Here is a 16,505-nt window from a genome sequence, read left to right as displayed (position 1 = left end):
GGATGGAAGGGCGCAGGGAGCGTTCCAGGCTCTCTTCGAAGGGCGCGAGGCTTCCGAAGAGCTCCATCATCGTTAAGGCGAAGGCGAAGACGAGAAGCATTGGCGCAAGATTTCTCTCTTGGAGCGATCCAAGGTAGCCTGGGAACGATCAACAGGAGCTACCGAGGGGACGCCCTGACCGGTGGTGATGCTCCCTAACCTTCCTGCGGCGGTTCGACTTTCTCCTCCACCACTGGGATGGGAGTCTGGAAGAGGTCTAGGCCTGGAAGCATTAGGGAGCCGATCAGACACACCCTCCACTGCACTGGGATCACTGCACAAATCACTATTGGAATCACTCTTACTTCTAAATGTTTAATTTTCATCTCCATACTGCGAATGGTGGCTTTCATGGAGGCCACTTCCGAAGGCGCATCTTCGGCTTCGGTGCAGGGAGCAGGAGCTGAAACTGACAAAGGGGGAGCTACTTCTAAAATAGGAAATTATCTATATCCAACTCGCTAATACGAGATCTACTACTGCTCCTAGAAGAAGCTTTCCTAACTTTATCCTTTTCAAGCTTCCTCAAGTAGGAAGACAAAGACTTCCATTCATCCTCATTCAGCTTTTCACATTCATTACAAGGATTATTAAGGTGCATTCATTCCCTCTACACTTCAAACATACTGTGTGAGGGTCTACCGCAGCTTTCGGTAGCCTCACCTTACACTCAGTCATACAACAAACCTAAACATAGCAGTTTTCTTATTATCCACATCAGACATCATGAATCCAAAGAAAAATCCAAAGAAAAGTCAAATAACGGTCCACAAATCGCGAATGCCAGGCCAAAAGATCGGGTACTTCACCAAAAGTCCATAGAAAACAATCCAGGGCGAAAAACGAGAAAAGAATCCAACTGTCAAGAGGTACCGACAACAGGTGTGGTCGACACCGACGACAGAAAAAAATCTGACAAGAAAGGTACGTTGGTTCTTACACCCGTTACCAGCTAGCGGGGTAAGGTTAATCACCTGACCTACTTGTCGCGTTTTGCCGCGAGTTTTTGAATTCTGTCGTGACGTCAGAGACGTAAGCTAAGTATATGTCTGACAGGAAAAGTTCATGTACAAAAAATACATATTACATATGTATAAACAAAAAAATAGGAACACTCACCAAAAATTATCCTCATTTCTTGTCTTGTAGTAGTGCAATTTTTTTTTTTTATGTTTTTATACGTCATCAAAATACAAGACTTAAATTTACATGACATGTATATCCATTACCAGTAAGCAAATGGGTTAAATAAAAGCAATGGGCATTCTCAGAAAAGTTGCAGAGCTCAGTGAAAGGGAGTTACAAGAATGGATGAAAAGTAAAGTTCTGAAGTTTACACTACTGATGGGCAAATGACAACTGAAAAAACTCAAGAGGCCCAGGCATCACAGATGAGAAAACATCGTCCTACAAAACAAAAGACTTGACAGTGGCAGTCTCAGCACAAAGAAATGACAATGAGTCAGAAGACTCACCAGCTGTGGCACCAGATCAATAATATTCGTACATTCTCCTTTGTGTATAGAGGAACATTAAATCACAGCACAGCATTCATACACCAGACAGAGTTTGTGAGAGGAACTCTGTTGGTCCCTACCAGAGGGGCACTGCAAATGAAGGTCCTGTGTCCAAGACTATAAAATGAGCTAAAGAACTCATCGTGCTTGCCTACACAGGTATGTCAAGACAAGATTATGTAAAATTGATCCATAAACATTAGCAAAATCAAGAAGACAGAAATGAAGGACTGAGGGAAACAATAATTATCCTTATATACTGGTAAAAATGACATTTATTGAGTAAGCAAATAGCCCCTAATATTGAATAATCGTTAAACTTATTCTACAAAGCTCTCATGTTAATCCAAAGCAAAATTTGAGCAGAGTAAGCAAATATTACATGCTGACTTGAAGGCACCATATACACAAATGATCACAGAAGACTTAGAGCAGATGGAGAAACATGTTTAAGCTCATAAAGGAATCAACTCATCTTTTAAAGAAGGATGAACATGCGATCACACAAAATACAGTCAAGAACAGTGTCTTAAATTAATTTTACCGTATGCAAATCCAGCGAATTTTCTTCAAAGAACACTCCAACAACTGTATCCTTATTGCTACCTATGGAATATTCTCGTAGATTCCTAAACTTCACTAAGCCATAAACGCGTGTTATCATATCTCTTGATCCAACCACAATAACCCTGCAAAATTGAGAGAAATAAAGGGTGTATATAATGTTTTGAATAAAATAAAAAGTTCAGGCAAAATTAAGAAAGGTGATACCCACTGCAGAGTCAAACATGTAAAATACATATTCTCACTTCAAGCACATGAAACACACTGCAGCTTCCTCATAAATAAAATTCAATACAACCAGTCTGCCGATATAACTAAATTCATCACTTTCTACAGAAATGTGTAAAAAAACAGATTAACACAACACTTACCTAGAATCAAATGACCAATCCAAGCAAGTTGTATCATCATATGATGCATGGAACACTTTTTCCATGACAAAAGGGTCAAATACACGTTTGCTAGACCCTGGTGCGGCATATACAAAAACTGAAATACAGAGACCACAGAAATTAATTTTATACAAAGTAAACTGAATTACAGAGACCACAGAAATTAATTTTAAAATGACAATCTTTTTCTTTAGTTAATTGTATTTTTCTAAACTACAAGCAGTCCCCAGGTATTGGCAATCAGGTTTTATGGCGGCTGTCTAGCACCATAAAATCAGTGATTTATGGCACCATAACAGGCCAAGTTCCGGTTATTGGCACCATGTGCCTCCTTAAGTCCCATGACACAACTAACAGAGGGACAATAATGGTGCTTATGGCACCAATAACCGGTTATTGGCGCCATAAGCGCCATTATACTGCCATGAATCGCCAAGTTTCGGTTAATGGCAGTTTTCGCTTATCGGCACCCCCCTCGGGAATGAATTCCCGCCAATAACTGGGGGCTGCCTCCATACAAACCTTTAGTCCTTTTCATTAGGAATTACTTTCGGCAAACCTGGAAAATGGCCGCTAGACCTTAGAACATTGGCAGGGTTCCTGCCCACCTGAATATAAGCATTCCAGGTATCAGTTTGAGGGGTGGCATGATGAGGGCCCAAAGTGTAAAGGACCTCAGGTTTGAATAGTTAGGAAAAATGATATTGTTAAGATACAATGAAGTTTTATACATACTTACCTGGCAGATATATACTTAGCTATAGACTCCGTCGTCCCGACAGAATTCAAAACTCGCGGCACACGCTACAGGTAGGTCAGGTGATCTACCATTCCCGCCGCTGGGTGGCGGAATCCCCGACCATTTTCCCGTTTTCTGAGCCAGATTTTTCTCTTACACCTGTCTCCTGAGGGGAGGCTGGTGGGCCCTTAATCGTATATATCTGCCAGGTAAAGTATTGTATAAAACTTCATTGTATCTTAACAATATCATTTTTATACATGCAACTTACCCGGCAGATATATACTTAGCTGATTGACACCCTTGGTGGAGGGTGAGAGACAGCTATATATATACAAAAAAAAAAAAAAAATTTAATACGGGAAACAACAATTGTTGTAGGATATCAATCCTTGGTTCTTACCTGTTTGGTCCGAAGATTCATGATTACTGTCATTTAGTCTGCATGCCTCAAGAGCTTCAGTGAGGTAAACAACCTATGACCGAACAGCCCTTCTGGATCATGTCAATGGGGCAGCCCGCTTACGCGACAGAACCTGCATGGATCGTACCAATGGGGCTTACCCACTTACATGGCAGAGCCTGACCTGTATCTTATCAATGGGGGCTAGCCCTCTTACATGACAGAGCTTTAGGCTTTACATAATGCACAACGAGGAGACCAAAAGTTAATCCCGACCACCTGACCATCCTAACCATGTTAAATCTAGGAACTGAAAGGGGTTATTCCTATACCCTCTTTCAGTCAACCATAAAAACCAAACACCATAATGTTAAAAATTACATAACATAAACTAATTAGGATTAACCTCAGCTCCTCCTCCCAGCACTAACTCCGCGGAAACATACGCTCCCAGTGAAAAGCACTTCTCATAAGTAACTCTCACATCCCTTAGATAATGAGAGGCGAACACTGAGTTACACTTCCAATACGTGGATTCAATTAGATTTTGAAGGGACCACGTTTTATGAAAAGCCATTGAGGTTGCTATGGCCCTCACTTCGTGTGCTTTTACCCTGAGGAGTTTAAATTGTTCTTCACCACATTTAAGTGCGCTTCCTTAATACTGTCTTTTAATGAAAAACGTAAGGGCGTTTTTTGATATTGGCCTTGTAGGATCCTTGACCGAACACCAAAGACTTTCCTGCGTACCTCCCAAAAGAGACTTTCTTTGTAAATAAAATTTTAGCGCTCTTACTGGACAAAGGGTCTTCTCCTGTTCTTCCCCCGTAAGAGAAGAGAGTGCCTTCACTTCGAAGCTTCTAGGCCAAGGTTTTGATGGGTTTTCGTTCTTGGCTAAGAAGAGAGGCTTAAACGAGCAAATTGCAGCCTCCTTCTTAAAACCCACTCTGCCCTCTAACGCTTGAAGCTCACTCACCCTTTTTGCCGTGGCTAATGCGAACAGGAATAGAGACTTCCTTGTCAAATCTCTAAAAGAAGAATTATTGGAAGGTACGAATTTTTCAGACATAAGATAATGAAGCACTATATCCAAGTTCCAACTGGGATTTTTATTATTCTGACTTTTTTTTTTGAGGTCTCGAAAGACCTAATAAGGTCATGTAGATCCTTATTGTCCGACACATCCAGACCCCTATTGCCTAAAAACCGAGGCCAGCATACTTCTATACCCTTGATCGTAAGTAACAGCTAGGCCACACTTTCTTCTATGGTAAAGAAGAAAATTTGCAATGTCGGTTATAGAGGTACTGGAAGAGGATAACCTCATGCGTCTTGCACCATCTTCTAAATACCTCCCACTTCGACTGGTACACCCGTAATGTGGATGGTCTCCTGGCTCTTGCGATTGCTTTTGAAGCTTCGCGAGAAAACCCCCTCGCTCTAACGAGTCCTTCGATAGTCTGAAGGCAGTCAGACTTAGAGCGGGGAGGATTTTTGTGAGAACCTGTCGAAGTGGGGTTGTTTGAGAAGATCGCTCCTTAGTGGGAGCGATCTGGGAAGATCCACTATCCACTCCAGCAACTCTGTCACCCAATCTAGGGCTGGCCAAAAGGGGGCGATCAAAGTCAATTTCGTTCCCTCTGAGGAGGCCGAACTTTCTTATTACTTCCCCCTACCAGTTTGAACGGGGGAACAAAAGGCGTACCCGTCTTATTCCCTTCCAATCCACCATGAGGAGGCCGTCTAGCGCTATTGCTCTTGGATCTGCGATGGGGGGGCAATAATTCTCCAACCTCTTGTTCCAGTTGGTTGCGAACAAGTCTACGTTCGGCCTTCCCCATAACCCCCATAACTGATCGCACACTTGAGGGTTGAGAGTCCATTCGGTGGGGAGCACTTGGTTTCTTCTGCTTAGCAGATCCGCTCGAACATTTCTCTCTCCTGAATAAATCTCGTTAGTAGAGAGATCTGTTTCTCTTGCGCCCAAAGCAACAACTCCCTCGCTGTCTCGTAAAGGGAGAATGAATGAGTTTCCCCCTTGCGTTCCTGATATATGCTAGGGCTGTCGTGTTGTCGGAATTGACCTGAATGATCGATCCTGAAATCTGTTTTTGAAAGTGCAAGAGCTAGGTGAATGGCTTTCAGTTCCTTTTGTTTATGTGCCAGGACACCTGAGCTCCTTCCCAGGTTCCCGACACTTCTTGCGAATCCAACGTTGCTCCCCACCCCTACGTCCGATGCTGTCTGCAAACAACGCTCGGAGAGGGCTCTTTATGTGTAAGGATATTCCTTGACCGAGTTTCTTCGGGTCTAACCACCACCGAAGATCTTGTTTGACATTGTCCATTATCCTGAATGATTCTTTGAGGTCCTGGGAACTTTGATCCCAGTTCTCCTTCAGATAATACTGAAGGGGTCTTAGGTGCAGTCTCCCTAAGGAAACGAACTGCTCCAACGAGAAATGGTTCCCAGCAAGCTCATCCACTCCCTCGCATAGCAATGCTCTTTCCTAGAAATACTGACACCTTTGTAAGGCAGCGCCCTATTCTCTCTGTTGATGGAGACGCTAGAAAACCCCGAGAATCCATCTGATCCCCAGATAAACTATGTTCTGCTGGGGATCCAGCTGGGACCTTCTCGAGGTTGACTAGGAGTCCCAATGACTGCGTCATCTTTAATGTTACCGAAAGGTCCTCCAGACACTGTTCCTTCGACTTTGCTCGTATTAGCCCAGTCGTCCAAATACATCGAGATTCTGTTCCTTCTAAATGTAGCCAATGCGCCACATTCCTTAGGATACCCGTGAAGACTTGCCGGGCCGTCGATAGTCCGAAGCAAAGCACTCGAAATTGAAACACTCTTCCCTGTGACATGAATCTCAGGTATTTCCTTGATGCCGGATGAATTGGCCACATGGAAATATGCAATCTTGAAGGTCCAGGGATACCATCCAGTCCCTGGACGAAGAGCAGAAAGTACAGAGGAAGAGGTCTCCATCGAGAACTTCTTCTTTATCACAAAGACGTTCAGCGCACTTACGTCCAAAACCGGCCTCCACCCGCCCGAGGCTTTTGGTACCAGGAATAGACGGTTGTAGAAACCTGGTGAATGGAGATCTTGAACCGGTTCTATTGCCCTCTTCCTGCAACATAAGTTCTACTGCTTGCAGGAGAGCTTGACTCTTGACAGGATCTTTGTATCTCGCTGTTAACTCCCTTGGAGTTCTTGTTAAGGGAGGATATTCCCTGAAGGGGATGAGGTATCCTCTCTCGAGGATAGAGAGGGTCCAGCTGTCCGCCGCCTCCCCTCTTCGCCCAGACTCTGGCAAAGTTTCGACAGTCTGGCGCCTACCGCTATCTGGAGGACTTCTTCTTCATTTTGCCTTCCCGGCGGGTCTCCTGGAAGGTCTTCCTCTGGTATTCGGTCTTCTACCTCTAAAAGGGGTCTTGAGGAGGAAGAGGCTCCTCGAAAGGGCTGCTGAAGAGGTGCTTTATCCTTCTTTTGAAAAGGAACAGCAGGCTTGAACCTCTTTGCTGACTGTGTCAGTAGATCCTGTGTAGCTTTTCCAGCTAATGATTTTGCTACATCCCTCACCGTGTCCTGTGGGAAAAGGTGGTTAGAAAGTGGCGAATATAGCAAGGCCGACCTCTGTGAGGAGATACTGACTTGGACAGGAAAGAACCATACACTGCTCTCTTTTTCAAAACTCCCGATCCAAAAAGGGCAGCCACTTCCACCGAACCGTCCATCACCGCTCTGTCCAGAGAAGATAATACACTCGATAATTCGTCCATAGTGACAAATTCGGGATCCTGGGCTCTCTTCGCAAGGGCTCCCAAAGCCCAGTCCATAAAATTGAATACCTCGAGTGTCCTGAAGGAGTCCCTTTAGTAGATGGTCCAGTTCACACATCCCCCAAGTAGCTTTTGCTGATAGTAGAGCGTGCCTCCTTGAAGAATCTACTATGGAAGCGTAATCTTGCGTCTGCCGATGAAGGCAGTCCTAAGCCCATAGGTTCCTGGGTATCGTACCATCTTCCAGGCTTACCCGTCAACTTTGAAGGAGGTCATGAAAAAACAGTCTTGCCCGCCTCTCTTTTATTCTTAAGCCATTCTCCAAAGCCTTTGATGCTTTTTTCATACCAAGGGCTGGACGCATTTTTACAAATGAGGATGCTTTTGGAGACTTCGTGCTTGATAACAAAGATCCTGGAGAGGGCGGATCCAGATGGTTTTGAAGCTTATTCCCCGAACGCCTGCAACAACAACAAGGACAATCTCTTGTAATCAGAGACTACTACATCCACTGGTAATTCTTCATCCGAGACTTCTTCTAAAGTCTCCGGCTGTAGGAGATCTTTCGGAGAAGAGCGGTTCTTAGTAGTCGAGGGACTTCTGTCAAAAGAAGAAGAACGTCGCCCGTGTGACAAAATCCTTGATACTACAAGGAGCAATAGAGTTCGTAAACGCACGAGATCTCCTCTCAGGAACCTGTTTCCTACCAGGTGAAGGGCTCCTACTCTCCGAAGAACTCATAAAGTGCGAAGGGGTCTTACTCTGACCTAAACTCGTACAAGGAGCCTGGCGCCTACTCGACTCCTGAACGCCCATGCTCGAGACTTCCTGGCGTTCTGCTAGACTCCTGGCGCCTACCCGACTCCTGACGCCTGCTCGACTCCTGAAGCCTGCTTGATTCCTGGCGCCTGCTTGACTCCTGGCGCTTGTCGTGACTCCTGGTAGGCTCTTGACGCCTCTCACTAGACTCCTGGAGGCGTTTTCCTGTTTAGGCTCCTATAACGCCTGTTATTTTATTCTTGGCGCCTACTAGGCTCTGTCAACTCTTGTGTCTAAAAATCTCCTGCTTCTTAGGCTCTTGACGCCTATCCTGATCCTCAGAAGAGGAGTCCGACTCCTGACTTCTCCTAAAAGACATAGCTGATCGTTTGCTCTGCGAGCGGCTACCGCTGGGAACTTTCTTCCTATACACAGGAGAGGATCGCTTAAAGGGAGAACGAGAGAGTCTCTCCGGTGACGAGCGCCTGCTAGAGTGAGAAACTTCTCTCCTACCAGGAGAAGAAAACTTCGATCTCTTCACTGGAAGGGAGGAGTCTTTCCTTCGAGACGAATCCTTATGTAGAGCGCCCCCTACCAAGGAGGATATTTGTTCCTGTAGATTAAGCAGGAAAAGCTTAGTCGGGGTCTTTGAGGCGCTGGAGACGGTCTTCTCGCCTTCTTACTGGTCGAAGGAAAATCCTCTGGAAAGCGCTCTGGGCTTGAATCAAAAGCGTCTCCTTTCGGCGCTACCTACGATCTCTTCAGAGGACGAGACTTCGAAGCAGAGCTCCATCCACGCCTGGACCAAGGAGGAGTCCGACGCAGAAAAACACTCTTCCAGGATGCCTTTTCTACGGCTATCCAAGGCAGCCTGGGTCGTTACTTCAGGATCTGCCGAAGGGACGCCTGATCGTTGGGGATGCTCCACATCCTCCCTGCGGCTTTTGACATTCCTCCTCCCTGGTCCTGGGAGTTTGGAAGCAGTCTAGGCCTAGGAGCAATGCGGAGCCGATCAGGACGCCCCCTCCACTGCACTGGGGTCACTGTATTCACTGACACTCTTACCTTGTGTTTCCATAGCTTTAAGCTGCTCCTGAAGCTCCCTGATCGAGGATCTCATTTTTTCCATTTCTGAAAATGAATCCTTAGATTCAACACAGGGAGAAGGGGCTGAGGTTTATGGGAGAAACATCATCTAGCTTGTTAGCTTCTAATTCAGGCTCAAAAGAACAAGATCTACTCGAGCTTCTAGCTGAAGCTTTCCTAGCTCTATCCTTCTCTCTTTTCTTAATATAAGAAGCTAAATCCTTCCATCCTTGCTCCGTAAGCCCTTCACATTCAGCACAAGTTCTATCAAATGCACATTCAGAACCTCTACATTTACTACAAAGTGTATGAGGATCTACCTCTGCTTTAAACAACCTAGTTCTGCATTCTTCCCTTGCACAAACCTAAACTTAGGTGTTACTTTAACTTCAGCCATCTTAATAGAAAAAACAAATCCAAGTCCTAATCCAATCCAAAATAAGCGTATGCCAATCCCGAGAATAAACAAGAGTACTTCACCAAATGAGTCCAACCAATTCTCGGCAAATGAGCAGAATTCCAAACAGGAGAGACCAAACAACAGTTGTTGCCGGCCTCAGCGACAGAGAAAATCTGGCTCAGAAAACGGGAATGGTCGGGATTCCGCCACCCAGCGGCGGGAATGGTAGATCACCTGACCTACCTGTAGCGTGTGCCGCGAGTTTTGAATTCTGTCGGGACGACGGAGTCTATAGCTAAGTATATATCTGCCGGGTAAGTTGCATGTATAAAAATACAATTTACTTAAAAAAACTGTCATTTGTTCCTACACAATATACAAACCGTCGGTCCTTTACATTAGAAAGACTTATAACTGAAGTGAGAAATCTCAATGAGTTCTCCTAGAACTGACTGGAATTTGCACACCTTGATTTTATTTTCTGGTCAAAATAGCAAAGAAGAGAATTGTGCCTCTGATGAATTGATATGAAATATAGGTACTACTGTGTGATCAATCATCAGACTTCTAGGCTTTTTAAAATGAAGGAGGGAATGTAACCGCATAAGAAAAACAAACTGGGATGAATCTGAAAGTTTAGGACAGTAGGGCAAATATGAAACAGTAACGACTGGTCTTATTATTGTCCAAGAACATCCCCCTCCTCCACTTGCAAGAGGAAGGGGCAGTTGCTTCTATGGTCAAAAAGATGAACAGAATGGTTGCTCCATTGCAAAACTTACCTGCATCGGAGCCAGTTCCAGTATGTTACAAACCGAATCCACTTTCTGCCCAAAGGAACAGAAGAAGAAAATGAAGGTAACGGAGAAGAAGAGAGCCAAATCACTCATAAATTCATTCTCACATCCGCAACCGTACATTTAAGGTGAGATGCAACCTTGTCCTGTTAAAGGGGCCAAGTAAGCTACACAACTTGTTGAGCAGCCATTACAGGTCCCAAGGCAAACGTGTCCAAGGACTTGTGGGCAATGTCCCAAAGGTAGGAGGTGAAGGTGATCTGTCGAGACCACACCCACGCCTTCAGAACCTGATGGACCGACAGATTCTTCCGGAATACGAGGGTTGAACCAATGACCCTAATTTCATGAGCTTTCAGCCGGGGAGTACAGGCAGTCCCCGGTTATCGGCAGCCTTGGTTATCAGCAATTCAGTTATATGGAACTTGCCTAGCACCGAAAATTGGTGATTTTCAGCAGCGAAATGCACTGGTTTCCGGTTATCAGTGCCGATAATAGAGTACTGTCACCAATAAATACCAGAGGCACCATCAACCGGTTATCAGCACCATAAAGTACTATGTCAGTTATCAATGCCATAAAGGGACCACCAGGTTTTGAATCTTCACAATGAAGTCCGGGATAAAATTGAGCGTAACCGATCCCCATCCCTCAAGTGTTTCACATCAAAGAGAGTCCATGGAGTTTGTCTACTCTCTTCGTCAATAGCAGGGCACGCAGGAAAACAGTCTTGAGGGTCAAATCCTGGTCTGATGACTCATAAAGGCTTGTATGGTGTAAAAGTCAGGTTCCTCATCTACAAGATCAATAACAGCCCTAATCAAAAAGACACAAAAGTATTCATAGAAATATTGGAAGGATATGATCCTTCAAACTGGAATAAATCATTAGAAAACATCATGAAAATAACTGAAGGAGTTCCAAATAATATTCAAGTGGTCAAGAGACTTATATAGAAAATTTACATCAATCACATATTCCCGACAAAAAGAAAAGAAAATGAAATAAGGTGAACATTGTGAATACTAATTGATACAATAGAAAAAGATGCCAAAAGCATGCAAACTGTGTAAGGTGTGGTATAGCATAGTCAATCCACAAAACCTGATCATAAAATGTTCAGCATGCAACATTCCCACGCATTCACTTGCAATATCATTAAGACAAAGTGTAGATACAGGCAAGATTTATGATGAGCACAAATTAGCGTATATTACCCCTACTTTCAAAAGTGGATCAAGACTAGAGGCAAGTAATTATAGGCCTGTGAGTCTAACACCATATATTATGAAAGTGTATGAAAGGGTAATGAAGAAAAATATTATGAAACATTTATAAAAAATAATTTGTTTAATATAAGACAACATGGTTTTGTACCCGGAAAAAGTACACAAACCCAACTGTTGGTCCACCGTTCGAGAACATATACAACATATGAAAAACAGAAATGAAACAGATGTGGTTTATCTAGACTTTGCAAAAGCTTTTGACAAGGTAGATCATAATATATTAGCAAAGAAAATTAGAAAACATAATATATAGTGGACAAAGTAGAAAGATGGATAAAAGAATTTTTACACAACAGAAAACAGATAGTTATTGCAAACGATGAGAAATTGGATGAAGCTAAGATAATTTCCCCCCGGTGTGTCACAAGGTCCGGTGTTAGCTGCATTACTGTTTGTTATTATGATTGCAGACATAGACAGTAATGTTAAGGGTAACTCGGTAGAGAGTAGTTTCGCCGATGACACAAGAATAAATAGAGAAATTACTTGTGATGAAGATAGGAACGAGCTACAAAGAGACCTTAACAAAGTATAAGATTTGGCAGAAGTAAATAGGATGGTATTTAACTCTGATAAATACCTGGAGACAGAGAAGAAAACTATATGCATATGAGGGACCTAATAATGAGACAATCACAAATAAAGAAGCTGTTAAAGACCTTGGTGTGATGTTGAATAGGAACATGTTATGCAATGATCAAATAGCAATTCTATTGGCCAAATGTAAAGCAAAAATGGGAATGTGTTACGGCACTTCAAACAAGAAAACCTGAACAACGTGATTATGCTTTATAAAACGTATGTTCGTAGTCCACTTGAATATTGCAATATGATATGGTACCCACACTATCAAAAGGATATTGCACAAATAGAGTGTTCAACGGTCCTTTACAGCTAGAATAGAAGAAGTTAAGGATCTTGACTACTGGGAAAGACTACAATCTTTAAAATTATATAGTCTAGAAAGGAGAAGAGAACGCTACATGATAATTCACGCATCGAAACAGATAGAAGGAATTGCCGAAAACATCATGGAGCTAAAAATAGAAAGAGCAAGCAGAGGTAGATTAATAGTGCCCAAAACTATACCAGGAAAAATAAGGAAAGCACACAGGACATTAATCCACTACGGACCAGCATCGACAATGCAGCGTCTATTCAATGCGTTGCCACCGCATCTGAGGAATATATCAGGAGTGAGCGTAGATGTGTTTAAGAATAAGCTCGATAAATATCTAAGCTGCATCCCAGACCATCCAAGATTGGAAGATGCAAAATATACCGGAAGATGCACTAGCAACTCTCTGGTAGACATTCGAGGTACCTCACACTGAGGGACCTGGGGCAACCCAAACAAGATGTAAGGTCTGTAAGGTAAGGATGAGTCACATCCCAGTAAGGGGCCTGAGATTCCTGGGGTGGGCAAGACCTTCGAAGCTTCTCACCAAAAGAAAAATCTCCAGAGATGAGAAGATATCTACTCCTTTCAGCTGAAGGACTAAACCGAGGGCAGTTTGATAGCCCTTCACTGCTGAAATGGAGAGAAGCTTCTCTCAACGAAGGAAGACTAGAAAATCTGCGACCTGTTGAAGAGTAGCTCCAACGAAAGAGATACCCATCTACAACACCAACCACTGAAGACAACCCACTTTTCCTGATAAAACTGGTGCAGAGGACTGTCTGAGGTATCCAGCCATCTCTGTTGCTGTGCGGCCTGAAAAGCCTCTCACTCGCAAGAGATGGCAGATAACTTCTAGCCATGATGACACAGGAACTGGACTGCCTGATGGTACCGCTCTACTTGTGGTTGTCACAGCAGGCTGTGCATTGGAGGAATCTCTCTTGATGCGTCAGATAGCAGAGCTAGAAGGTCGGGATACCAAATGGCCGGGAGCCACCAGAATCATCCAGAGATTCAAGGTGATCAGTGCTCTGCTGATCCCCTTGCAAATCAGACAAAACAAAGGGAAGGCATAAACATTGAGTTTGTCCCACAGGTGTTGGAATGCGTCCTCTTCAGCTGCCCATGGGTCTGGCACAATGGAACTGAAGCCCTTGTTTTCTGTTGTGCCAGGTGGTGAACAGATCTATGACTGGACGCCCCCACAGGTCAAACAACCTCTCTGTGATGTCTGGGTGAAGAGGCCACTTTGTCCCTATCACTTGATTCTGGCGACTGAGCTTATCTGCCACTACATTCCTCTTGCCTGCAATATATCTGGCTGACAGCTCCACTGAGTAAGCTACCGCCCACTTGTGCACCTGCATTGTCAATTGGTGAAGCAGGGGGATACGAGACCCCCTTGCTTGTTGACATAGGCCACTGACGTGGTGTTGTCGCTCACCAACAACATGGAGTGCCCCTATCACTCTGTCCCAAAACTCTTGGAGTCAAGAAGGATGCCTTGAGGTTCATGTCATCCAGCAACCAGTCTAAATCCTCTCTCACTTCCTCTCATTGGAGAATGAAAAAGGATTGACGATCTTGATACTGGTACCAATACTCCTTCATTCTCCACTGTAGCAAACGAAGGTGAAGATGCCCATGAGGGACCAGCTTCTCCAATGATGACAGGTGACCAACTACAACTTGGCATTGCTGTGCTGATTGCTCCCGTAGTGACAGGAACAACCGTGCTACCTTCCTAAACTTGCTGATACAAGAGTCCAAGGGAAAGACTCTTGCTGCTACTATATCTATCAGCATGCCCAGGTACTTCATCCTCTGCTTGGGGATGAGATTGGACTCCTCAAAATTTACTTCAATCCCGTAGGTGTAGCAAAATTTGAGGAGTCAATCCTTGTCCTGAAGCAAAAGCAAGCAAGAGCTCACCAGAACAGCCAATCATCGACATACCTCAACAGATGTATCCCTTGCGAATGGACCCAAGCAGAAAGGAGGGTGAACACTCTTGTGAACACTTGAGGTGCGGTTGAGAACCCAAAACAGAGTGCCACGAACTGGTATAGTCTACCCCAAGGATAAAGCAAAAGTACAATGGAGTCCCTGCATTTGCAGGAGAAAGGGTACTACAAACCCACCCCATGAATAGCTAAAATCCGCACATACTTAAAACCCTTCAAAAATGCTTACAACTACATATTTTGATAGTTACAACAGAAAATAAAACCTCTAAAAATGCTTACACCTTGGTATTTTATAGTTTTATCAAAAAAGGTGCATTTAGTCATAAAATATAAAAAATAGATAGTTATGATACAATAAAGTTTCATACATACTTACCTGGCAGATATATACATAGGGACGACGGAGTCTTAGCTAAGTATATATCTGACAGGTAAGTTGATTGTATGAAAACAGTAATTTGTGAATATATTTCCAGTGAAAAATACTGCAAATGGGTAAATACAATCCACAGAAAAGTCCGCAAACAGGCGAGTCTGTGAATCGTGAGTCCGCAAATAGCGGGGTTCAAGTGTATACTTGCAAGAGGATTGATGGACAGGTGTTTGAATATATGTATCCTTCAGATTTACCGTTAGCATGCAGTTGCTCTCCCTGATCGGTCTCCATCCCCCTGAAGCTTTCTCTATAAGAAAGAGATGGCTGTAAAAGCCTGGAGACCAACACAACTTCGATGGAGCCCTTCATCAGCATGGCTTGCCTTCTTCCTTGAATGTGATGTCCTTTGGCAAAACGGCAACATAAGTCAGGAGACAGACCAGGCTGTCGATGAGGGGAGGCCGAGACTTGAAGGGGAGTAGGTATCCCTCCCAAAGGACATCTACTACCCAGGCTTCTGCTCCATGTTGCTGCCACATTATGCACAATAGCTCAACAGGCATCCCCAACCAGCAGCTGGAGAGGAATGTTGCCCAAAGCGCTTCCCCTTCTTCTTCTTCACTTTGCCTCCCTTATTTGAGCAAAAAGAGGGCTGAAAAGGCCACAACTGAGCAGAGGAAGAAGGCTGGTGAACAAGGTGGTCATTATCCTTGACAGAGCGCTTGTCACTGCAGGATCCACTACCTCTCTAGGAAAGAGAGAGGAGGTACCCAGCACCAGTCCATTCCTTAACATCATTGCCAATTCGGGACTTACAAACCGAGAAAGGAGGGTGTCAAGTCTTTGACAATTTCAGCTTTCACAGGGGGGGGGGGGTTGGCTCCCTATCCTCCCCCTCCTGAACACCAAGGGTTTACTATGAATTTTCTAAACTATTTATGCGTAGGATTCATAAAAAAAAAAAAAAAAGTCTGACAAAATATAAAAGGGTCAGAGGGTGGCCATATGAAGACATATCAATCAGTCATATATATATACTGTATATACTACTCTTTTCTTGTACTTAAGGAGCATAAAAAGTCTTTGCTATTAACATACCAGCATTCTCTTTGGTCAAGGCGAAATGTTTCCCGTCTGGACTGAAACGAATACTTTTGATGGGACGACTGAACCGTTTACGATAAATGACATTCTTGAAATTCAGGTTGATAATGTGAACCTCACCATCTGTTAACAGAGAATTAAACAAATCAATAGGTCACAAATGAGGCTAGGCATTTTAAGCCATAGCTGCAAAGTTGTTAAACATTAAAATATTGATCAAAATCAGCATTTTGCAATCTTATATAGTATCAAACAGTATCAAAATCTACCTTTTATGCAACTGACAGTAAAAACCTCATGCACTACAAACACATTATTTTACTTAAATTCCAAATTCTGAAGTGTTCAGTGAAGTCTGACTAGCAGAACAGAAAAGCA

General features: G+C 43.7%; 1 protein-coding gene and 1 pseudogene across 2 annotated transcripts in view; one reads left to right on the top strand and one right to left on the bottom strand.

Moving 5' to 3' along the window:
* Positions 1-16,505, top strand: part of LOC135195087 (vesicle-associated membrane protein 4-like) — a 196,925-nt gene that overhangs the window by 89,287 nt on the left and 91,133 nt on the right. The gene's annotated exons all lie outside the window — the stretch shown is intronic.
* Positions 1-16,505, bottom strand: part of LOC135226933 (periodic tryptophan protein 2 homolog) — a 79,041-nt pseudogene that overhangs the window by 53,633 nt on the left and 8,903 nt on the right.

Source organism: Macrobrachium nipponense, chromosome 15 (genome assembly GCF_015104395.2).
Source record: "Macrobrachium nipponense isolate FS-2020 chromosome 15, ASM1510439v2, whole genome shotgun sequence".
Classification (NCBI taxonomy): domain Eukaryota; kingdom Metazoa; phylum Arthropoda; class Malacostraca; order Decapoda; family Palaemonidae; genus Macrobrachium; species Macrobrachium nipponense.
The sequence above is the reverse complement of the archived record's forward strand: the minus strand, read 5'-3'. Positions and strand labels throughout refer to the sequence as shown.